The 26,569-nt window shown below is 43.8% G+C and overlaps 1 long non-coding RNA gene across 1 annotated transcript; it reads left to right on the plus strand.

Annotated features, from left to right (window-relative positions):
- Positions 1–356: 356 nt before the first annotated feature.
- On the plus strand, positions 357–23,112 carry LOC310688534. Its single transcript, XR_014517016.1, has 3 exons — positions 357–531; positions 10,920–11,006; positions 22,906–23,112. It is a non-coding gene; the product is annotated as an uncharacterized lncRNA (long non-coding RNA).
- Positions 23,113–26,569: the final 3,457 nt, after the last annotated feature.

A 26,569-nucleotide genomic window follows, 5' to 3' on the forward strand; every position in this document is an offset into this window, starting at 1 on the left:
CAGATGAGACAGGGTATGTGGTGGTGGCAGAACAGGAGGCAGCAGGAGCCAGAGAGGGGGTGGAAGGAGTGGCGGTCACAGTAGGCCAAGGCTGACAGCAAAACATTAAAAACAACATTCCCACCAATGTAATAATATTTTTTAAAAAACCCACAATAACATTTAAGTACCTAAAAAGTACCTTACAAATTGCTACAGAGCCTACTTATCCAACAGATCACTGAGTTCTGCAGGAGAGGGCATCATCATCAGATCACAGATCACATTTGTCTCCACTGACTGAACTCCAAAACGTATGTAAGCCATGATTTCCAGACTGCCTGAGGTTCATAGTTTTGTCTCATGGAAGTCTTGGAATGAACAGGATACATTATTTTTGCAGTTCAGTCAGCAGATCCCTTCAAAAACCATGATCAAATTTGTGTACACAGATGTACTCTCTGAATTTTTAATTGTTTTGTTGTCATTCCATTTTGAAATCCCCAAGACCCACAAGGATCTAGGACTGGGATCAATGTTTCCATGTTGCTGGTAAGTCCCAATTATTTGATTTTGTGCAGCCTATCAACATAAACTTTACTTTGATGCTTATTTTGCAGGAGCCCATGCAAAATCATGCAACTTGAGAATGAAACATTTTCATTTGACTGAATTTGACTTTTGCACAGACACCATGGAAAAACAGAGTGTGAGTGTGTGCACGTCTGCATCTGAACCACAGGCTGAAAGAGGTTGACGACCAAGGATCTTACATCCAGCAAAGCTGAATGTTGGAAGATTCAGGGCAGAGAAGAGAAACTACCGTATTTTTCGCTCTATAACACGCACCCGACCATAACACGCACATAGTTTTTAGAGGAGGAAAATCCGTAGGCATGCCACCTGTAGGCATTCCCTCCATAACACGCACAGACATTTCCCCTTACTTTTTAGGAGGAAAAAAGTGAGTGTTATGGTGCAAAAAATACGGTACTTCTTCACGCAGTCCATAGTTAAACTATGGAACTCACTCACACGAGAAAGCAGTCGTGGCCACAATCCTGGATGGCTTTAAAAGAGGATTAGACAAATACTGTGCAGGGAGGAGAAGGCTAACAGTGGCTATCAGCTATGAAAACTAAGGTCTGCCTCCCACCACCGTAGGCAGAAATGTTTCTGAGTACCAGTTTCTGGAAGCTGCAGGAGAGGAAAGTGCTTTTGCACTCCAGTACTTCTTACAGACTTCCCACAGGCCGCTGAGAGAACAAGATGCTGGACTAAATTAAGGTCACCAGATTTTTTAAAAAAGAATCCAGGGACACTTCTTTTTGTTTTGGAAAAGAGAAAAGAAAAGTTCTTTTTTTAAAAAAATTAAAAAATTAAGAAGTAATGTCTTCTCTTTTGTGGTCTCCTCTGTTGCGTGGCCTTCCTCTGGGCCCCAACCTGCTCTCTTGGAGCGCTGGCTGCCGTGGAGTAATAATAATAATAATAATAATAATAATAAATTTTATTTATATCCCGCCCTCCCCAGCCGAAGCCGGGCTCAGGGCAGCTAACAACAATAAAACAGTACAAAAGTACAACATAAACAACATTCTAAAATCATTCATTATAAAAATTAATTAATTCAAGCCACTAGCAACCATTGGGCCAGAGCTCTGCGAAGATTGCCGAGGGAGGGAGTCAGGCTGTGCCCTGGCCAAAGGCCTGGTGGAACAGCTCTGTCTTGCAGGCCCTGCGGAAGGATGTCAAATCCCGCAGGGCCCTGGTCTCTTGTGACAGAGTGTTCCACCAGATCGGAGCCACAGCCGAAAAAGCCCTGGCTCTAGTTGAGGCCAGCCTAACTTCTCTGTGGCCTGGGACCTTCAAGATGTTTTTATTTGAAGACCGTAGGTTCCTCTGTGGGGCATACCAGGAGAGGCGGTCCCGTAGGTACGAGGGTCCTAGGCCATATAGGGCTTTAAAGGTTAAAACCAGCACCTTAAACCTGATCCTGTACTCCACCAGGAGCCAGTGCAGCTGGTATAGCACCGGGTGAATGTGATCTCACAGCGAAGACCTCGTAAGGAGTCTCGCTGCAGCATTCTGCACCCGCTGGAGTTTCTGGGTCAGTCTCAAGGGCAGCCCCACGTAGAGCGAGTTACAATAATCCAGTCTGGAGGTGACCGTCGCGTGGATCACAGTGGCTAGGTCAGGGCGAGAGAGGTAAGGAGCCAACTGCTTAGCTTGGCGGAGATGGAAAAATGCCGCCTTTGTTATAGCTGCAATCTGCGCCTCCATGGAAAGGGAGGTGTCGAAGATTACACCCAAACTCTTAACGGACGGTGCTGGCACTAATTGCGCCCCCGCAAGATATGGGAGTTGCCCCCCCAATCCCATATCGCCCCGTCCCAGCCACAGGACCTCTGTCTTCGAAGGATTTAGCTTCAACCGGCTCCCACGTAACCATCCAGCCACAGCTTCCAAACATCTGGTCAGTGTGTCTGGGGCCGAGTCAGGATGGCCATCCATCAACAGATAGAGTTGGGTGTCATCGGCATACTGATGACAACCCAGCCCAAAACTCCGAACAAGCTGGGCGAGGGGGCGCATAAAGATGTTGAAAAGCATCGGGGAGAGTATCGCACCCTGAGGTACTCCACACACCAAGGAGTGGCGCGATGACAATTCCCCCCCAAGCGCCACCCTCTGTCCCCGACCAGAGAGAAACGAGCGCAGCCATTGAAGGACTGTGCCCTGGATCCCCACGTCGGCAAGGCGGTGGTTCAGAACTTCGTGATCGACCATGTCGAAAGCTGCTGATAGATCTAGAAGAATCAGCAGCCCCGACGCGCCTCGATCCAGCTGTCTACGAAGGTCATCTGTTAGGGCGACCAGAGCCGTCTCGGTCCCATGACCAGCGCGGAAGCCGGACTGGAATGGATCCAGAGCCGATGTTTCATCCAGAAACCCACCAAGCTGTTCAGCAACCGCTCTCTCAATCACCTTACCCAGGAACGGAAGATTCGAAACCGGGCGGTAATTGGATAGATCTAAAGGATCTAATGATGTTTTCTTTAAGAGCGGGCGCACCACTGCCTCCTTCAGTTCCCCTGGGAATGTCCCCGTGCCAAGGGACAAATTGATGATATCCCCCAGGAGGGCCCGCACCTCGTCTGGACACGCTCTAATCAGCCAAGACGGGCATGGGTCGAGAGGACAGGTGGTGGGCTTTCCAGCTCGGAGGAGTCTGTCCACATCGGCTGGGGATATCTGGTCGAAGTGGTCCAATACTGGACCCGAGGACAGTCGAGGGGCCTCCAGTTCCTTTATTGTATCCAAATTGGCAGGGAGGTCATGGCGGAGCGACAAGACCTTCTCCGCAAAAAAGCTCGCAAATGCCTCACAGCCGTGTGTCAATTTGTTATTTAAATTTGGCTGTCCCTCAAGGGACGTTAAAGACCTGATTATACTAAATAATTGCGCTGGGCGAGAGCTAGCGGATGCAATGGAGGCCGAGAAGTATGACTTCTTAGCAGCCTTCACCGCCATCTCATAGGTTTTCATAAAAGCCCTAAAAGATGTTCTTGAGGCTCCGTCACGGGCACCCCGCCATACTCGCTCTAGCCGTCTGAGGTCCCGCTTCATTTTCCGGAGCTCCTCGGTAAACCAGGGAGCCCGGTTTCTGCGGGGTCGCAGAGGGCGCTTAGGTGCGATCTCATCGATGGCTGCCAGGAGCTGGGCATTCCAGCCCTCAACAAGCTCAGTCAATGAGTCGCCAGGGGGAGCAAGGTCCCGCAAGGCTTGGCGGAATCTCTCAGGGTCCATCAGCCTCTGCGGGCGAGCCCAAATTGGCTCGCCACCTAAGCAGGGTGGGGGTGGAAAGTCAATCCTGGCTTTCAGAGCGTAGTGATCAGACCATGGCACCTTCGTCGAAGGAGACATGATCACATCTATACCGACGCCAAAGATCAAATCCAGCGTGTGGCCTGCTTGATGTGTGGGGCCCGAAACAAACTGGGAGAGCCCTAGTGTCGCCATGGAAGACACCAGGTCCAGAGCCTGTGAGGAGGGAGTGGCATCAGCATGGATGTTGAAGTCCCCCAATACCAATAGGTTAGGGAACTCCAAGGCCCAGCCGGCCACCGCCTCCAATAGGGCTGACAGGGTGGCTGCTGGTGCGCTAGGTGGCTGGTACACCAGCCAGACAGCCAAGCTCTCCTCGGAGCCCCACACTAGGCCAACACATTCGATGCCGGGGATCGATGGCGATGGTAGAGCCCTGAAAGGACAATCTTCCCGGATTAATAATGCCACCCCTCCCCCCGGCCCACAGTCCGCGACTGGTGGAGGACAGAGAAACCCGGGGGCGACATCTCTCGTAAGGTAACTGTTGCCCCTTCGCGCACCCAGGTCTCCGTCACACAAGCCAGGTCGACCCCCTGCGAGATAAAGAAATCTCGCAGGGTGGCGGTTTTATTGCCTATAGACCTGGCATTGCACAGCACCAGTGACGGAGGTGAGTAATCCTTGCTCACCCTACCCTCGTCCCTCGGGATGGGGCGCAGATTGGAAAGGGTACGAGCATATCCATATCTCGATCCCCTTCGCCTGATACCCTTCCGAGTAGGCTCGGATCAGGCCTGGGCTCAGCCATGTGTCCTTGCCCTCCCAGTGCTCTTCTCCCTCTCGTATTCAAATGGCACGGCAAGGTCAGGGCTCCCTTCTTTTTTCTCCTTCCTCTCTCTCTCTCTCTCTTCCTTCTCCTCTCCTCCTCCCTGCGTCGGCCCTGGAGCGCCACTGGGCAGTCAGCTGGGTGGCTGGGTGCTCTTGCTCCCAGCTCGATTTGGGTCACAGGGGGGTCAGCGGTTCCCCCAGTTGACACGGTGGGTGTCCCCAGTTCCCCCTTGGCAGTGACGGCGGTGGCAGCAGTCTCAGCAGCCCAGAGCCAGCCTGGTAGCGCAGTTGGCTCTGGCTGGCTTCAGGAGCTGCTCGCTGCCATGGCATCCACCATTTTGCCTCACCAGTAGTCCCCATACGATGTGTCTTGTGCCGTTGAACCAATCACACAACATTCATTCCCTACTAATAAATCTACAGCACTTAAAATATACATCTGGGGACTGTAAATCTGATTTGTAAATCTGGGGACTGTCCCCGGGAAATGGGGACGTCTGGTAACCATAGAGAAAATGGGCCATTTACCTGGTCCAGCACAATCATCTTATGTTCTATTTTGTCATACCCTGACTGTGGACTTCCTGTATGCATCTTGTTGGCTACTGTGGGAAAGATGCTGGTCTGATCCAGCACAGCAATTACAAAGCAGAGTTAAAGGGAAGAGCGTATTTTCATTTACACTGCAATAGGCTAGCTGTAGGTTGGAACTAACATGAGCCAACAAAGGTGGAAGAACTCTAGAGCTGCCAACTGGACACTGGCAAAATAAGGAACACGCTGTTAGAGGATGCAAAAGAGTCTTGCAATTAAATCAGATCTTTTGAAGGCACTTGCCTTTTATTACTCAAGCACTTAAGCTTTCCTTTCAGGGATTAATTTTTTCCCCCTGGTTTTAGTAGAGCCAAATTAATTATTTTACTGCTTATCTTCAATCTACACCTCAAGGTCAGTGAATGTCTGTCAGCATTCAGCTGGGTAAATGATCCTTTATTCATAAGACTGCAACCCTGCTGAAGCCTTTTCTTAGGATGTCTAGTCTATTAATCCGGTTGCTAATTGACTCTTTAATGATGCAGTGAGAAAGCAAAGAAAATCTGAAGTTCTGAAAGGACACTGAGAAAAGCACGGCGGCTAAGCCAGCCTCACTACACAGTGATGGAATAGATTTCTATAAAAAGAAAATCAAGAGGCTCAAAGCGGATGGAAAGCTTCTAAGCAAGTGTGCATTCTTCTCAGCTCTCAGAGCCAGTTTCCACATCTGATTTTTGAAGACTCAGGGAAATGTTCTGTGTTTACAGGGTTAAATGCGATGTGATCAAATGGTAACACCTTTTGTCACCTCTTATGGAACTAGACAAGAGAATTAGAGCTGCACATTACTCAGTTACTCAATGCATGGACCAGGGTATGCAAAGTCAGAAACAGCATCGGTCTGCAAAATGTGCCGTGTGGCCCAACCTCAACCCAGCTCTTAAAACTATAATAGGAAAATGACCTTTTTTGCTTCAATTAAGTATTTGAAACATACAACATGCAGACATAAACATAGTTTATAGGGGGTGTAATATATTTGATACTGATGAACCCTCAAGAATACAAGCAACAATGTGAGCCGTAGTTTTAATTGCAGAGATGTATAACCAATATAGGGACGCGGGTGGCGCTGTGGGTTAAACCACAGAGCCTAGGACTTGCCGATCAGAAGGTCGGTGGTTTGAATCCCCGCGACGGGGTGAGCTCCCGTTGCTCGGTCCCTGCTCCTGCCAACCTAGCAGTTCGAAAGCAACTCAAAGTGCGAGTAGATAAATAGGTACCACTCTGGCGGGAAGGTAAACGGCGTTTCCAAGCGCTGCTCTGGTTCGCCAGAAGCGGCTCAGTCATGCTGGCCACATGACCTGGAAGCTGTACGCCGGCTCTCTCAGCCAATAAAGCGAGATGAGCGTCGCAACCCCAGAGTCGGCCACGACTTATCTCTATTCACTTTTTTCATGCCACACATAATTTTATAAGCTTCTCTCGTGCTGCCTCTTACTTGCCTTTTCTCTAAACTAAAAAACTTCATCTCTATCATTTTGGTGTCCCTTTTCTGAACCTTTCCCAACTCTTCAAAATCCTTTTTGAGGTGAGGCAGTATCACTAGGATATGCCTAAGTTATTCCGTACGTTAAGAGTAGTGCCTTTGGCTTCTTGAACTACATGATTTGTTCAGTTAAAGGGTTGAGCTGACATGCTTCTGTTTGAAAACACAATTAATTCAGAGCAACAAGTTGGATATTCCGGTTGCTTTTGACTACTTTTATAGAAGTGCTATCTAATTTATTCCTCCACTTCTGGAAATTTACATTGATTAGAATGCCCATTTGATTTAAAAAGATTCCCCTCTTCTACTTTCTCACTTGCATGAATGACATTCACAAGTGACACATTCCAGGCTAAAAGGAAGTTTTGACAGTCAGTTGGGAGGGGAGGGGGCCTTTTAATGTGACTTAAAACCTGGGAGTGCTAACATGCCATGTTATGCGACAAAGGCATTCTTTGTACAGTTGGCCATTCATTTGCTAGAGCTATGACACACTATGAGGATTGTGTTATAAACGATGCTGAAGAATCTATGGAAGGATTAAACAGCGTTCCTTCCATACCACCCACAGTTTCCACCACTCATTGTTGCACAGAAGAAAGGGAAAGGAAACCAACAGAAACCAATTATATGTCTGGGACAGATCAAACTGGTCCTTCCTTTGAATCCAGCTTGCTAGCTTCTACTGCCTACTATTTGTTCCTGCGTCCGCTTCTGTAGTGCCATTCTATTAAAACCCAGACCGCTGCCACCACCCCACCCCATAAGTGACTACTATTACTTCCATTTTAAAAGCCAGAGCCCACACAGTTGCTTCCCCCCCCTTGCAGGATGCTAGTAATGGTAAGGCACTGACACAGTTAAACCACCCGCAAACACTCCACAAATATTTGTTTATTGGAAAGTAAAATGTGGAGAGGGCTCCAGGACTGAAATGTGTCTCATTAACAAGAGGCTTGAAAGTGCTGTGGTTGAACTCTGGCAAAGGCTCCTAGTAGTACAATACTGAAGTGTTTGGGAAGTCATCAACCAGTCCTTTTAAGATCAAAAACACATGATATAACCACAAGCTGCACTTTATGAAATCTGAAACTGTAGCATGAAGAGTGGCCTAATTTAATCCATGTGGTCCTCTGCGTTTGAAGTTAATAGACCTATTCTTGCTGTGTGGGAATGCAATATGGCCTTTAATGAAATGATAGCCATGCCTTGCCAAATCATTTATCCTTGGGGACTAATTCTATTTGTACTTACGCTAGAGATAATTCATGGATTCCATAAGGTCTTCTTGTCTCTCTCACACACATTATGAAGAGATAATGAATTTCAGTCTTCAAAAATTTTCCTACCTTCAGGGGTAATGGTAAGAGCAGAATCTGATTGGGCCCACATGTGTACCACAGTTCTTAGCAAAGAGGGGCAAAACAAAGTCACAGGCCAGGAGAGAACCTTGCATTTCAGCCACACCACCAGCTTTTTGTTCCTCTACTACTATTCAAGTAAGCAACCTCATAAAAGTGTTTATAAATTCTGTTTAATTGGCTGGCTTTATGTTGTTTTCTCATCCCCCACCACCCCCGCAATCCCAGTATCTTTTCCCCTTGAGAATCTCATGGCTCAGGAACACAGCAGATAATTAGATTACCAGCTCAGGTATTTGAGCTTTACAGCAGACCTCACAAACCATATACTGTGGCTTTTTAAGAGACCTAATTCAAACAGTAAAAAGCCTCTGCACAGTCTGTTTCTTTTACCCATCCATAACCAGACTTTTATTTAGATAAGCCAGACCTGCATAACATGTGACCCATTGTGCTGAAACACGTCCTGTATGACGGCTTCTGGTTCATTGCATCAGAAGCGGTTTAGCCCTGCTGGCCCCATGACCCGGAAAGCTGTCTGTGGGCAAATGCTGGCTTCCTTGGCCAGAAAGTGAGATGAGCGCCGCAACCCCATAGTCGCCTTTGACTGGACTTAACCATCAGGGGTCCTTTACCTTTACCTTAACTTATGACAGCTCACCATACATGACCTCTCCTTTTTGCTTCTGGCCTGGCCGTGTCTTCCTGGTCACATTGCTTCAGCACTTTCAAGATATTTACGTCTCTTTTCAAGCCTTTATTCATGCCCTCTAGACATCATATGGGTACATGTGATTAAAGATGGAATAAAATTTCATACTCCAACAGATGTTCAAAGAAACATAATCAGTGTGATCACTCACGAAAGATGCGGCTAAGAGACTGACACCTTTATCCAGCAAATGCAGATCAGGTGCAGAGTTACAGGTGGTGTACATCCATATGGAAAGCATCTGGGGCCTGATTCAAATAAGTTGTGCTAGCAGAAACCAGTGCAACAAGTCCTGCTAGTGTAATGGGACTTCCCCTCCTCTTCTCCCACTGTGTAAATCTGGTTGGGAGAGCCACTGGAACAGGGCAAGAAGAATTGCTTACACTAATGCAATGAAGGCTTTTGTACAACGCTGATTTCCACCTCCAGTGTGATCATCCATATTCACTCTTTTGAATTCCTAATCATGCCTAGAGTGTTCTTTAGATGCCTATATCTGGATCATATGCAAGTCAATCACTCTAAGATATATGGAAGTGAGTTCCTCAAGAAGCAATGGAACTCACTTCTGACTGAATATACTTAGGAACTGATTGTTAATCTCTTACAAAAGGCTTCTCAGACCAGTGACTTTTACTCAGAGTATATCCATTGCAATTCATGGACTTGAGTTCATTATGCCCATTAATTTCAATTGGTCTACTCTGGGTACAAGTTCACTGACTACAACTCCAGGTGCGTTTTGGTTTTGTGGCCCACGTTGCCTTAAAAAGACAAATTTTACTTGCAGCCAAGAGAATTGTTTGCAGAGTTGTTTTGTTGTATCATGCACATAGTATCCTAAGATGGCACTGCAGTAAAAAAATGAAAACAAACCCTGATAATATACTGTACAATGCGATCAGTGGTGATGACATACATAGCCAGATGCTCAACACCTACAACTTCAATTTCACACTGATTCAGATTGCAGTGTAGCATAAGAAAATAAGAGGAACCTGTCTTGATCAGACCAAACCCGCACCTAGTCTAGTATTCCATTTCCAACAGGTGCCAACCAAATGCTCAAAAGCAGGAAATGAGGGCAATATACGTAGATCCCCCCCCCACTGTTGTTGTCCAGTGACTCCACTACAATTCTATTCAATATTTTCATATGGCTCAAGTGGAAAATTCATACAAAGGAAATCAAAATGCAATAATAATTAGGAAATGTCCAGCAAATAGCAATCTTGAGTCCTTGCTATGTAAATATTCTTGTATGTTTTCTCCACTTTTTCAGAGAGAAAAAGTTAAGACTGAGGTTAATTAACACTTCCTCACGTACACTTTCTAGCCTTCTCTACTGAAAACTTCCTGTCATGTTTCCACTAGTTCCTAGGCCATTAATTGGCTGGGGATTTTCCCCCCTTTAGTTAAGTCAAAATCAACATCCTTTCATACTGACTGTCAACATATAACAGCCTTTGGCCTGCAGTGAATCCAACCTGAAGGACACAAATGCAAATATTTCTGGTAGGGTGTTACCTAAAGTCCACTCTCAGCTAATATAATAAATAAAACCAGGATTTTCTACATCCTTGTTCCCTTCCTAAAGCCACATTTCTTTGAAATCTTGTAAATATTAGAACATATGAAATCACTAAATTCAGCTTTCGCTGCAGGAAATCTACCCTTCATTAGATATTATGGCCTCTACATAATGACTTGCCCCCATCACAGCCAAGAGAGCATTGTGGGACCCAAAACACAGTGTTTTCATGCCAGTGCATGAACTCTTCCAGGAACAAACTGATGCTAGCATGAAAGCTGTCTATACTGGCACCCGAGTGTGATGTCTGGCACAAGATAAAATTGTTCTAATTTTGACATAGTTGTGCACAAGCCAGTCTTGTTGGCTTCAAGTAAAACCTCTCTGAAAGTACGGTAATTGTGCATAAGATTGCTGTAATTACCCTGTACCCTGAGAAAAAAAATGGGGACAAACTATGTACTTCCACATACACACTCCCTTTGTGTGTGTATGTGAACACATGAGGTTCGTTTTTAAACATAATTCAAACCTTGTATTTGATACACTGCATGCATACAACTGAATTTGTGTTTTGGATCATTATTCATTACACAGGAAGTCCTCAACTTATGTGGTTGTTACGTTCTCAGGATCATGCCTAAAGCCAAAATTGCATATAGACAAAACACATTAGGTGCAATGGTGAGTTGGATTGCCAAAATATTTTCTCCCAGATGCCCACCCACTTTCTGCCTCCTTTCTTTTTAATTTTTGCTCAGTGCGCACAATTTAAATGCACACAAATTGTGGGCTTATTGCACAGATTTATGGCGTGACCACATTTTGGGACAATTTGTACTGTTCTGGTCACCACACTTCAAAAAAGAGGCTATTATAGAGCTGAAATGGTGTAGAAAAGGACAAACAAATTTGCCAAAGAGCTAGACCAACTCCTCTATGAGGAAAAGTTACATTGTTTTGGGCTTTATAGTTTAGGAAAATGGTAAAGGGGGACATGACAGGAGTGAATACAATTAAGTTTAGTGTGGAGAAGAGATGGGGAAGTTTTTCTCCCTTTCTCTCATAATCCTAGAACCTGGGGTCATCCAATGCAATGGAATGGTGGGAGATTTAGGACAGGTGAGAAGAAGAACCTCTCTGTGAAGGCATAGCTAAATTCTCCACCACAAGGAGAAGTGGTGGTCTCCACTTTGGATCGTTTAAGAATGAGATTAGACCAATTCATGGAAGATAAACTACTAGTCATAAAGGATATAGCTGTGAACATGAGCAGAGTAGTTGTTGTTGCTTTCATGTTCCGCTTGTGGCAGGCTTCCCATAGGCATCTTGCTTGGCCACTGTGAAATCACAATGTTGGACTAGATAGGCCCTTGATCTCAACCAGCGGGGCTTTTCTTGTGTCCTTATGCCAGCACTTTCCCATTAGGAGCTGTGCAAGTACTGTAAAGCCAATCTAGCAGCGTCTGCTAGTTCAGGCATGTCCAAAGCCCATTTAGGAGGCCTAATCCAGGCCACCAATTGATTTAATCCTTCCCAGGGTAAAATCCTAAAAAAGGTCAGCAACTTTGGTCGGCCCTCACGCATGTTCACTTCATCAAATCTGGCCCTCTTTGAAAAAAGTTTGGGCACCCCTGTGCTAGTTAGTTAATTAGCAGCGCCATTTTTTACCCCGCATTTCCTCCAATGACTGCAAAGTTCTCAATCTCTACATTTTATCATCACAGCCATTTTCAGAAGTAGGCACAATGATTTGCCCAAAGGTACTCAGTGAGCTGGGTACACACACTGGCTTCCACATTTTTATATCTGAGTCAATTGAATACTGGGTGGGGGTGCCATGAATGACAAATACAATAAAGCTAAAGAAAATTACCAAAGGCAGCAATTCTATACAGTCCTACACCCCATGGAAGTCAGTGGGACTTTCTTCTGAGTGGAAAACTATAGATCACACTATTATTCCCTCAAGCAATGTGTCTTCAAACAGCCTAGCTGTATGTATAAATTGCTTTGAAGAGGGGCATGTAAGTGAGGTGGCAAAAGGTGCTTAAGAGTAGTACTGAGTGCCCAGGATCCTAGTACTTGAGAACAATTCAACATTGAAAATAGGCTCTTGTGTCCCTCCAAGTCCCTTAATATGTCTGCAATACATAATCAGCTGTACAAGTTAAAACTGAAGGATATTTGCAGTTGTTAAATGGAAACAAGGTATGACAACATGACTTAAAAAAAAAAAAGTATTGCTCAATTTATAGAGCAACTGTAGACCTCTTCAGTTAATAGGAGGTTTTTTTAATAGTAATATGGGAAAGAGACTACAGATATTTAAGAGAAAGAAATTTAGAATCAAAGGAAGTAAACTGTAATGAGACATTCTGCATTTCACTTAAACATCTGTAAAATTACCTAAAGGAATGGATTGAGCTGAAAAAGAAACTTTAACTGATGTTAAATCTAGGAAACCAGTGGCCCTCCAGATATTCTTGAATTATAACTCCCTTAACCCCTCACCCTTTGGCCTGCTGGCTGGCACTGATGGATCCCTCAACATCTCAAGGGCATCAAATTGGTGATTCTTCCTCTACACCAGTGTTCCCCAACCTTGGGCCTCCAGCTGTTTTTGGACTACAACTCCCATCATCCCTCGCTAGCAAGACCAGTGGTCAAGGATGATGGGAATTGTAGTCCAAAAACAGCTGGAGGCCCAAGGTTGGGGAACACTGCTCTACACCATGAGACAATTGTTATCAACCCATAAAGCACTATTTAGCTGGTGGCCATGCTGTTCTTAGCAGGAATGAGAGCCATTATTGCCTCTGGGCAACACCCAGGGATGCATGAGCCCACGAGTCCCCTTACCCTTCTCTCCTCTGCAGCCCCTGTACGACCCACCCAAATTTGCTCCAGAAGGGCTGCAGCGTGGACGGGGAATCCCTTCCACCAAAGTGCCTATTCCAGTGCTGGATTTTACCCTCTGTTATGAGAATGTGGAAGTGGAACCTAAATGCCAAATCGTAAACATACAGGAGATGTCAAAGCAGGCCCTGATCCAACTCATGTGAGGTGCCCTTTATTTCCTGCTGGCTTCTCATAATAAGAGAGCCCTGTTGGCACTGGCAGCTTCAAAAGTTCAAGCCAATTTTAAACCTTTTCAGTTGCATGATGAATCATTTTGATTTTATTGTTATTGTGTATATATTACTTTGCTGCTGCTGTTGTTATTTATACCCCACTTTCCCCCCCGACAGTAACTCAAGGCAGCTTACAGATAAAAATATAGAAAAAATTCCAATATTTAAGAAAACAATTAAATATTGATTAAATTAAAAGTACACGTGCATCTATTAAAAGCATATAGATAATTACAATAAAAGCAGCACAGTACCCCAAAGCAAAAAAAAACCAAACCTATTACCACTCCTTTAATTATTTGTTCTCCATTGTGACCCATGGTTGAAACAGTAAAGATTAATTGACAGACTGACTTTGCTCACTTACACAAGAGTAAGCTTGATCAATCTCAGCAGGAGTTATTTCAGGGTAAACATTAGATAACCAATTACAAAGCATGTTTACACTTTAGGCTTCCACAGTCCTATGAACCTGATGCTATTATCACACATGCATATCACAAATCAATCCTGCAAATGATTTCCCATCATACACAGAAACGGCATTCTAATTGAAGAAGAAGGTATGGTTTTGTGCTCTTTTCAGATGAAATTTAGCTGAGATTCCTGCATTGCAAGGGTTTGGACTACATGACCCTCGGGGTGCCTTGCAACTCCACAATTCTATGATATTATTATATTATTGGAGTTTCTGCAAATGAACTGCATGATCTGGACCTTGTGTAGAGTAGAAATGAATTTGCTCTCCACCAAAAGAATGAGTTTCAAAGCTTTACTGCAAAACAGTCTAAAAATAGTTACAAATAAACATTACAGAATGTTTGTTTGGCTCCCTTCTTGACACTTAACACTGAATCACAAAATACAAAGTAAGACATTGCTCTCAGACAGCAATAGGGTTCCCATAGTTCAAAAAGTAAAAACCAGGACACCCCAAAGTTGTTGAGCTTTTCTTTTTCTTACAAAAAACGCCCAGATTTCCTATGGAAACATATGGAGCTTCAAGGACTGTCAACGATTCTGAGTTCCTGCTTGGGTTTCTGGGATGAGTCATCAATTAGTCTAAACCCTCAAATGGAAGCACCCAACATTTCTTTGCCACGATTGCTAGAGACAAACCTCTCTTGCCTAATGCAAACATATCTGCATAGCATTTTAAATACAATGCAATGTAACCAAATCATTTTATGGATATTAAACATATATCTTTATCACATTATAGCACATTATTTCATACTGACTCCTTGTGGGTCATCATTCAGTGTTAAGTGTCAAGAGGTGAACCAAACAAACATATGACCAGAATTATGTATCAGAGGCAATCTAGAGCTTTATTTGATGGTGGAGACGTGTGTGTGTGTGTGTGCGTGCATATTAAAATAAAATAGAAAATTAGCTTCCAGTTTTATTTACAAGTATTCCAATCATTTTCTGTTCACCCACACAAATAAAGGCTTAACTACGGAGACCCCAAGATTTTAATAACCGCATGCCACAGGAGCTGCTTTTAAAATAAGTGTGCATCCCTTCCTCCCCCACAACAAAGACTCTGTGAGGTGAGTGAGGCTGAGAGACTTCAGAGAAGTGTGACTGGCCCAAGGTCACCCAGCAGCTGCATGTGGAGGAGCAGAGAAGCGAACCTAGTTCCCCAGATTATGAGACTACCGCTCTTAACCACTACACCACGCTGACAGAGGAAGGAGGGAGAAGAGGAAGGAGGGGGTTTCTGGACCAATCCAGGCAGCACAATGCTTTGGACAAGCCATGGTCAAAGTGATTAGAATTACAGCTTAAGACAATGAAATGAGCCACCAGTAATGAACACTTATAAAAGGCCCAACATAATGTAATGTTGGCTGTTTTGCAATGCTATGACAGCAGGGTTTATAGGCCCTGCTTGGCCCAAGTGCCATGAAGCTTCTGCCCTCTCAGAATTCATCAGTGGCCAGCAATACTAAAATATGTTTTGTTTATTTTATTTGTAATTTTTTTAAAAAAATTAAAAAATCAATAAAGGAAGCATTTTATTAAAAAAAAACCCTATAACCCCAAAATGTTATTTCCTTCCTTTTTACACAACAGTTCTACCCCAACCTCAGCTTACTTAAAGAGTATGGTAGCAGGAATCTGCCTTTGATTCTACTTATGGGTGTTCCTGCCGCTTGCTTTTGTGAGAGCTGGAACGTGCAATCTATTTCAATTTGTACAGATTTGCTAAAATGCCTTTAAAGGTTTCCATGAACAAGTAGATTGTCTGGACTTTGTTCTATACGCCTGCTTTAACATTCACTTCTATATCTGAGTATTTTCTTTCTTACTTTTCAGCCCAATTTCCGCGACTCAAAACCCTGAAAATGGTAATAGTGGCAATTATGTCATTGAGAATGTGGCTCAGCTCTCAGGTTACGGTTTCACACCTGGGTGTCATTATTCTCTTCCATATCAATTCATTATTTAAGGACTTATTATTTGAAAGGACTCACCATGCTCTGGCAATTAGAGTCACAGAGATTCAGTCTGCATTAAGCGTATTTATTTTGCTTTCCTAGCTTATCATGCCAGAATCATTAATGCCATTTAGTGTAATGGTCACCGACCACTTCTGAACTGCCAATACTGTCCACTTTCCATATAAACCACAATTTTAAAAAGCATACGATTAAGTGCATATGTGTTTCTCACAGGTACCAAACACAAAAGGTGCAATACAGCTCAGTTGAAATGCATGGGACTTATGCCATTGTCCTCAATGGGATGCAGATTGCATCAGGAAAAGGTTGTGTAGGAACAATGTAATAAAAGAGTTCTGAAGAATATTGCCTTATTAATACGTGGCACATATTTTCCTTTCTTTCTTTCCTTTCTTCCTTATTGAAGTAAACATGGTGCAATCTGAAAATGGATGGGCTTTCATTGTTGTATGAAGCATTGGAAATAGATCCATGCTGTTTTTTTAAAAAAAGGAATCATGTTCTTTCAGTCTTCATAAAACAGAATAAAGTGATTTAATTAGGATAGCTGTATATCCTCTCAAACCATAGATATCCTAATAAGGGCTGGACAAAATTGACAAGGGTCGTTTCTCAGGCGTTCCAGCCAACTTGAAATTAGCTGTTTCATTTCAGAAATATTTATCTTTGGTGAGGTAAAATGACTTTAGGACCCAAAGAACTGGGGGTGGCCACCATTTTGCTTCTCAAAGAAAGTCCTCTTCTACAGTGCCTTTTGAATTTTGAGGAATTGGCTGCTTCTTTTGCCATTGACTGGAGAGACTGCTGCTATTCTGGACAGCAGTTGAATGTCTACAGGAAAAACAAAACACTTTTACAGAGTGGGTGGATCATTCCTGCGCCAGCTCATTTTATTTGAGAAGCACGGCGCTTAATCACCCTTACAAAAGAAAAGTAGTGACTGATGGAGGCTTGTACAAAATGTAAAGAACCAAAGTTCCATTTTATGCAACCCCATTTTTGATTATTTTAAACAAATATTAAACAATGTCTTGAAAAAATCCTTCAAATTATATATTCAAAAGTTTAAAAAACATCCCACACAGGTGTGTTTTCTTGGGGGGGGGACATTGAGTGCAGCCCTTGCATATCTAATCAAACATAAGCCCCATGAGTACAGTGGCATTTACATCCAAGTAAACCTATTGCAAAATTGGTGGAAAGGTCTCGAGAAAAGAAGTCAGGATAAGGTGATTTCACAGAATGATTTATTCTTGAATTACCGAGTCAATTTCTTGATTTAGTTATTGGTCATGTCACTAATGCTAATCCTAATTAGGTATCTGAAGAAGTGTGCATGCACACGAAAGCTCATACCAAGAACTAACTTAGTTGGTCTTTAAGGTGCTACTGGAAGGAATTTTTTTATTTATCCTAATTAGATAAGTTAGTTCAAAAATTATTTAGTACTTATGCCAGCAGCACAGAGCAATGACACAGCTTCTGGGAGCCAGAACTATGCCTAGGCTGAGTACACAAAGTTTTGCAGGAATCCCTCCATTGTCTACCTGGTCTGCTGGCTGATGCAACCATTTCATCTCACTTGCTGGGATAATGTTGATGGGAGTAGCAGGCAGATCATACATGCTGTGACTCTGACCTGCATATGTCAGAGCATTCCAGCTCCTGAGCTGGGCTGGGGCCAAGCAGTGACCATTTCACTTTCTTCATTCTGTTTTCCCAGAAATGATTTCTTGTTCACACAGACATTCACTCCACAAATTACTGGTTTGTACAACAGGTGGGAGAGGGAGAAGTTAGCTGTCAGATGTCATTCAATAGCAGGGAGGAAAATAGAAAAGCAAATTAGTGGTAGAGTACCAGTTTTGCATGCAGGAAAAAATGTCCTTTTTAAAAATTAGCCCGGCACTCAGACAAGAAGAACCACTGCAAGCTTCTGCAGGAGCCTCTGCCATCCTTACTATTCCAGAATACCTCAGGCCATGGCGTATGCTGCTTTTGGGCCTAGAAAAATTAAGATGGAGGCTACAGCTGCTTCGCTCAGTACTTCTCTGCTTTGTTGAGTGTCACCCACCCCTTGGTTATGCCATTGAACCTGCTATTGCTGCTGCCTGGCCTATTAAAACTCACGGGGGGGTTTACAGACAGTGAAGATGGGGTGCAACACTTAGAGATGGGAGGAAAAATTGATTCAGGTAGCATTTAAAGGCAAATCTACTTAAAACACAGTGCAAACCGAAACACAGCCATCCATAGAAATTTGCACTTCTCTAGGTTTTGCAATGCAGTTCTACAGTCAAATAATGTATACTGCGATGTGTGCATAAAAAAAAATGTACTGTATATATAAGTGATAAACTACCAAAATGCCTTATACTGAGGAAACTTGATTTACAAAAATGTGTGTGTTGGTCCAAATTGCATAAACCAATGTGTATATCAGGAGAAATTTGCACTAGAATGCGGGTGGGTTTTCCTAAGGCCTTAAAAAAAAATCACAAACTGATGTGGAAATGTGGAAAACTGGCCTTAAGATTAAAAAAAAGAGAAACTGAGTAAAACCAAAACAGATAGATACACTCTTCCCTAACAACACTCTCCCTAGTGTTTAGCAAAAAGATTTTTTTAGAGAGGTGTCTTATCATGTGTTGTTGTTGCTGCTGCTGCTGCTGCTGCTAATTGAATTTACACACCACCCTATACTCAGAGGTCTCAGGGCGGTTCACAGAACAAAATCAAAATATAAAACCACAAAATATATAATCAAAATAAAAACAACCCCTCAATAACTTCCCTCCCAGAAAAAGCCACCAACATTTTGAAAGGGCATAGTATGTTGTTGTTTGAATAATTGTGTACAACTTATAAAAGAAATGGCTAGAAAAAATGTCTAAATCTTCACATTTCAAGTGGGAAGCTACGTTTATTCACTAAAGATATTCAAGAATCCCCCCCCCCCGATGTGTTGGGGTTTTTTTGTAATTTGTTTGTTTTGCCCATAATTATTTGAAGTATTTAGATTAAGTTAATTGCACTTGAACATCTAGCTGAATTTTGTGGGATTTCTTTCCGTAAATAAGCATGGTTACATTAATTAAATATAAGCAGCTGTCTTTAGTTTTCAAACCAAAAACTGAGTACTACTTTAAAAATTAGGAATACATGATAGCTACAGTTACAGTGCTTCAATTCTGTTTATTATTATAATTCAATCACCCCAATTCATTTTTTTTCTGAAGAAAAGATGCGTTCTTGAATTTCTAAGGTGACGATTCCACAGGCTGAATAAGAAAGTTGGAGAAGAATGTATCAAATCATCTCTGCCAGGCAAGGGACTATGCCCTTCTTTCAGTATGGTAGGCAGAGACCCCAAAAATCTTGCAGGTAACACCCGCGTATCTTGACTTAAAGTCCCCCATGATATTCTTGCGAGGAAGCCGGTAAAATGTGCATTGAACAAGGTAACGGTTAGGTGGATTTGTGGTTGGTTGACTGACTGAACCCGAAGAGTACTCATTAATGGTTCCTCGTCATCCTGGGGGAAAAGTGACAAATGGGGTGCTGCAGGGTTCTGTTCTGGCCCCATTGTTGTTCAACGTCTTTATAAATTACTTGGACAAAGGAACTGAGGGGATGCACATCAAATTTGCAGATGACACTAAACTGGGAGGGGTAGCTAATGCTGCAGACGATAGAATTGGGATTCAGGACGACCTTAACAGATTGGAGAACTAGGCACAAACTCACAAAATGAATTTCAATTGGGACAAATGTAAGGTTCTGCACTTAGGCAGGAAGAACCAGATGCACTAATAGAAGATGGAGGGCATCTGGCTTACTAGTAAAGGTAAAGGTAAAGGGACCATTAGGTCCAGTCGCGGACGACTCTGGGGTTGCGGCGCTCATCTCGCTTTATTGGCCAAGGGAGCCGGCGTACAGCTTCCGGGTCGTGTGGCCAGCATGACTAAGCCGCCTCTGGCGAACCAGAGCAGCACACGAAAACACTGTTTACCTTCCCGCTGAAGTGGTACCTATTTATCTACTTGCACTTGGGGGTGCTTTCGAACTGCTAGGTTGGCAGGAGGCCACCACATGCAGCTGCTGGGTGACCTTGGGCCAGTCACACTTCTTTGAAGTCTCTCAGCCCCACTCACCTCACAGAGTGTTTGTTGTGGGGGAGGAAGGGAAAGGAGAATGTTAGCCGCTTTGAGACTCCTTAAAAGGGAGTGAAAGGCGGGATATCAAATCCAAACTCTTCTTCTTCTTCTACATGCAAAAAGGATCTAGGGGTCTTAGTGGACCACGAGCTTAACATGGGTAACGCAGCAGCAAAAATAGCTAATGCAACAGAAGTATAGTGTCAAGATCAAGGGAAGCTATTTCACAGTGGAACGGACTCCTTCGGGAGGTGGGGGACTCTCCTTCATTGGAGGGTTCTAAGCAGAGGTTGATTCACCATCTGTCATGGATACTTTAGTTGAGATTCCTGCATTGCAGAGGGTTGAAGACCTTTCGGGGTCCATTCCAACTCTCCGATTCTATGATAAAAGAGGATTCGGGTCCTGACAAGAATGCAGCATGATTGGCTGTGACCCACCCACCTCGTCTAATAAGCAGAACCTAGGACACGGGTGGCGCTGTGGGTTAAACCACTGAGCGTCTTGGGCTTGCTGATCAGAAGGTCAGTGGTTCGAATCCCTGTGACGGGGTGAGCTCCCGTTGCTCGGTCCCAGCTCCTGCCAACCTAGCAGTTCGAAAGCACGTCAAAGTGCAAGTAGATAAATAGGTACCACTCTGGCAGGAAGGTAAACGGTGTTTCCGTGCGCTGCTCTGGTTCGCCAGAAGCGGCTTAGTCCTGCTGGCCACATGACTGGCTGTACGCTGGCTCCCTCGGCCTGTAAAGCGAGATGAGCGCTGCAACCCCAGAGTCATTCGTGACTGGACCTAACGGTCAGGGGTCCCTTTACCTAGGACCAGCTGGTGCAGGGTTCCATTTATTAGATGAGGTGGGTAGCCATAGAAAGACTCACCTCCTTCCATGCCCTAGGAAGAGCAAGGCAAGAAGCTGATGCTGTCTGTATTCTTATGATGGCAGAATGTAAATGCAGTTATTTGTCAAAGGATTTGTGCTATTTTGCAAGCCATTCCACCTGCCGAACTATTGCTAATTGTGACACAGATCACTGAAAACACCAAATCCTTATTATTTATTGTTGTTTGTCATTTGTTGTCTAGTCTTGATAAGGAAAAGAAATGAAAAAGATGGTATAAATGAAGTTATCTAAAAGTAGCAAATCTTACCTAGCTGAATGGGTTTTGCCGTTCTGAAAGGGATTAAATGTTAGCTGATTTGGGCGCACTCTTCTGAATGATTGTTCAGTGGCAACTGAGATCAAAGTATCTTGAAAACAACGCTGCTTCTTTTAAATCAAGCAGTAAACATGGGAGAGATGGAGAGAAGGCCCACGTGTTTTGACGCAAGGAAAGCACAGACTCCAAGCTATTAATAAAACATTGGACAGCACCTATAAATAATTGACATTGTCATCTAGCTGTTTCTTGGTTATTCGTTGGTTGAGAGTTGGTCTTTTATATTGGTGCTATCTAATCTTGTTACATCACTTGCACTTCTCAACTCAAACATTAATATGTTTGCTTCTGACATGTGATACAGCCTGACTTCTCAGAGATATCACACACCGCTGAACTGCTCCAGTCAAGAGCAATGTAATTGTCATTGGCAGACAGAAATATTACAGCCAGACAGAAGAGTGTAAATAATGAAAAGGCGAATCTTCAATAAAGCACAAAGAAATCACCATAATTAGAGAGAGATCTTTTCAACCACAGCCACTGTACATCATTCCTGAATTAGAACAGCAATACACTAAATGGAAAGGCCCTGTTCATTACGCCAGCACCTGCACTCTTTTGATTATATATCGCAAAGCTCCAGAGCAGGTGTGTGGGTCACCGAGAAGAAATTTGGTAGATTACATATATGCATTTTAGTATTCTCCTTTTAATGCTAGTTTTAAACACCTGTAGAGGTGGGTGGCACTGCAATTTAGCTGAGAGTATAATACAGTCATATATAGCAAGACTAAGCACACCTAATTGCCATATTTTAATGATGTACAGACAATCTAAGGGCACAATTAACCAGCAGGATGCAGTCATAAAAAGGAAAGCTGAAAAGAGGTGATGAAATATAAATGCTTGGAGATTAAACCTACAATAAATTTGTGATAAAAAATGATTGTGCATCAACTGACAACACAAGCGTATATAACACTAACAAGCCTTAATAGCAGGGAAATTAAAATCTCAAATGCTACATTCGCTGGTCTCTCAAAGCATACAACAGCAAAAGGCATACAATCTATCACTGGTAATGGTTTGGAACCATTTATAACTAGCATTTGGGAGAATATACCCAACTTCTAACATCTAACCACTCAGCTGATTGCAAGTTTTCAGCATGACTTGTAAATTGGCAAGGGGCAGAAAGTGACAAACGAAAATACTTGTTAAAAAAGGCAATGGTAAAATATATATTTTTTTAAAAATGAGGAGGCGAGGGAGGAGTAAGGAAAAGGTTATTCCTAGCAGGTGGTGGTTCATATTCTTGCTCTTTGGTTGCTCAATCCACTAATTATGACTGAGGAAGTCCTGCCATTTTAAATTATTATTTCTAGAGATTTATAGCTTTACTTTCAAACTTGCCTCTTGGATAAAAAAAACAAAACAAAAAAAACCCTCTTTCACATTCTCAGTGAAAGGCAAGTGAGCTCTCTCTTTATGAGGACTAGTTTGAAGAGGCATTTGAGGAGATGCCATAGGAATGAAAAGGGGGGCATTATTAATTTCACCTGTCTTAAATGTTGCTAATCTCTCTCTTGGCTGGAGGGCAGGGTATGGTTGTCTGATAAAAGAATCTTGCCTGAGAAAAATTGGACCACAATGATTATATTCCAGTCAATTCTGCCACGAAGGGTTTGGAGGAGATGGAAAACCCAGAAGAGCTTTGAGGATAGGGTCTGGGAATCAGCAGCCTGGGATCCATTGATCAGTTTGGTAAGTACATATTGCTTGCACTGGTCTCAAGTCTTCCCATTCCCATCTCTCAAAAGACAATTCTCAGACATCATTGTATTGTAATCTATCTTGTTGTTGAGAATAATCTGTGAGGGGATCAACTGTCAAATCAAGTGGAACTTGAAATGGTGCTTCCAGTATTTTCCAGGTGTTAAAATGCTATGGATGGAGATTGTTGAAAGGGATGTATAGGAAGAACCAATAGGTCACACAGAAAGAGCCAGCAAGACACTGTAGTTGTCCATGGATACAGCTGGGAATGCATGTGTCTAATACATCACCATCACAAGCAACTAATCAGAGCTGTATTCAGATAATGGATTTCACTTCCCCAAGCTGGAAGTGACAAGGGGACCCTTTTGGCTACAGGTCATTAAAGCCACTTTGAAGGTGCACTTGAACATCCTTCCAGGTTGTCAATAGTGCCGGACGATCCTCGTGCTGTCACTTTTGCATTTGGTAAGGAATCGGGTTTAGAAGTAGTCAGAAGGGGTTCCAGTGCTCCTGAAAAACGGAAGAGCTTCAGAAGAGCTTATTTTCTGGCTTTGCACATCCAAAACAAGTCCTGCAATGGGCAAAGAGAGCTTGCAATGCTGTGGCTGGGCAGATTTTGCCGATATTTGTGCTGTTATCACCTGGAAGATCAAGGTCATCTGAATAATTGATCAAATTTGCAGTCGGTACTTATGCTATAGAGCATGGGTCGGCAAACTAAGGTCCGTGGGCTGGATCAGGCCCAATTGCCTTCGGGATCCGGCCCACAGACGGTCCAGGAAATTGCCACGTGAATCACCAGCACGCGTGTTCCTTCCCTCTCCCTCACACGATGACGGTGCCTCCACCCTCCCTCCTCCTGGCTTCTCCCCGCCCTGCCTAGAGGAGGAAGGGGGCTAGGCTTTGTTGGTGCCAGCAGCAGCAGTACTTGAGTGGCCGCCATTTTAAGCAGCCCCTCTCTTTGGTGCCCTTTCGCGCACTAATCGTTCCTCCACTGCCGCCAGCCCCTGCTGCTTGCAAGACACAGGTAAGCAGCCATCAGGGCTCCTGGTGCTCTTGCATCATTCCCCCCTCCCCCCAAAAAATATAGTCCAGCCCCCCACAAGGTCCAAGGGACAGTGGACTGACCCCCCTGCTGAAAAAGTTTGCTGACCCCTGCTATAGAGGAACTATTTCAAAGGATCCAAGGGGAAATCCCTGGTGCTTTCTTGAGTAGAAATTCCTTGCAGGGAAGTTAAAAGGAAACAAAGCCTGAGGAACTCAGGGGAAATTTACAGGGCAGGAGTGAATGGGAAAAGCATGAAAATAAGGAGAATTCTGATTACGCACATGCTCAGATCTTTGAAAAGCAAACCCTTTCCCTCCCTAAATCCCTCAAAGACTGATTCCCAAACTCAATTTCATATTAGCCTCTTATACCATGTGGCTGAACCACAAGAACTTGAGGGTGGGTAGGATGATACTGAGGCAGAGTGTCGGTGTGCATTCAGTGGAGAGAAATCCTCACCCTGGCTCTAGATTAAAAAAAGAACTGCTTTCCTACAATATGCAACATGCTTTACACTGGAAGTTGCTATATTATCTAATTATCACATGTTTTAACTTAGGGTTACCAGAGGTCCCCAGTTCCTGGGCACAGTCCCCGGATTTGCAAATCTGTCCCCGGGAAACGTGGCGGCGGCAGCCTCAGCAGTCCGGAGCCAGCCTGGTAGCGCAGTTGGCTCTGGCTGGCTTCAGGAGCTGCTCGCTGCCATAGTGCCCGCCATTTTCCTCGCCGGAAGTCCCCATCTGCTGTGTCTTGGGCGATCTCCTGCCCCCTTCCCCCTTTGTTTTGACTGATTGGGGGAGGCTCAGGAGTCACGGGCGAAAGAAGGGCTTTGAACCTTTATACAATATGCATGTGTGCTTGGGCCCAGGGTCTTTTACCTCACCATCCCCACTACTGACTCCCTGGTGCTACTCAGCTTCCCCCCCCCCAAAAAAAAAGGGAAAAAAAGGTGTCCCCAGATCCAGATTCATTGAAAAAAATCTGGTAACCATATTTTAACTCCCACCTTTCCCCAACATACTCAAGAGTGGCACTCAACATTTCCCTGTTTCTGTCACAAGAGTCATGTAAAGTAGGTTAAAATGAGAGACACAAGTTACCCGGTAAGCTTCACGAGGGTTCAAACTTGGGGATTTGAATCTGGGTCCCAGATTAACTCTTTTAGCTAAAAACACCATGGAACTCCTAAGTTTTGCCACCACGTCACAAGGCTCATCTGTCAAATGTGAGCTGTCCCTACAGTCTGTCAGGATGCCGCCAGCGGCTCACGGCTGGCTGCCCAGGAAAGTATAAAGAGAAGGAATTTTTTCTTAGTGTCCTTTTTTATTTCATTATTTACAGAGATAGCTTATAGAACCTAGCCTCTTGGATAATGGCATTGTCCCGAGTGAATCTCCACCCTGCTCCCGTCTCTCCCACTTCCTCATTTGCCACTTCTGCAGGTGCTGCTATGTGCCCTCTCTGTCTTTGAGCTCTTTGCTCTCCTACTTTTAAGGCTTGCCGGGTTCTGGGAGATGGAGGGTCTTGGATGCTTTCTAATGACAATGCGGCAGCTAGGTGTTGCCCTGGCTCTCCCATGATTTCCCAGCTTTCCCCTTCATCTACCTCTGAGCTGCAACCTCTCTCAAAGCCCTGTTGTAAATCTATACTGTCTTCCTCTTCCTCCTCCCAGCCCAGTCCCTGACACAGCCTCTGAGGAATGATGGACATGAAAGTGAAATGTAGAATGGGTGTGTGTCAGAAGGTACATGGAATTTCTCAAGTTACCCCCTTACGTTATAAAGTTTCTTCTTTTAGTATTTCACTCAGGTCATGGTAAATGTTGCAGCTACTTATGCCCCTCCAAAAAGCTTATCCAGGGGTTCAGGGAGCCCTCGTGAACAAAACTTTCAGTTTGTACACTTTATTTAAGGACCAAAGCTATGAACGTAACCCAGCATTCTGGGTCATGCACACTCCCTTTCCCCTCATCAAATGCTTTTGCCTGGCTCTGAAGTGTCCTTGAGTTGTAATAATGCCCCCTTGCTTTCCTGGATTTCTGCAGAATGGGAGTGTGTGTGTACTTTTGCATTGCCTGAAAGGTAGGTCTGGATACAACCACTTCTATCTCTGGCCCAGTCCATCAGTGGCATGTGGTCCCCACAAGAGATTGGATAGCTTGGACTGGAAAAGGTTCCAAATCTTTGCCTTATTAGACATTTTTGTTGTTAAATATACAAAAATCCATTTTCAACTCTTTGTTAAGAAATTCAGCAAAACAGTACAGTATACTTCTTATTCAATAAACCCAACTTCCTCACTTTTTAAAGCATGCTTTTTAAACAGTAAAGCATTCTTGGCACACTGCATTTGTCTGCACTTTGAATCAAACTAACAGTATCAAACAAGTACTTAGCAGATATTTTTATGGACAAACGATAACCACTAATGGGTTGTACCTGGTGTTACTTTATTTTAATACACTATTGAATCTTTTAGAATATATTATATGGTTGCTGGTCA

This window comes from Podarcis liolepis, assembly GCF_965112155.1.
Source record: "Podarcis liolepis genome assembly, chromosome: 11".
Taxonomy (NCBI): domain Eukaryota; kingdom Metazoa; phylum Chordata; class Lepidosauria; order Squamata; family Lacertidae; genus Podarcis; species Podarcis liolepis.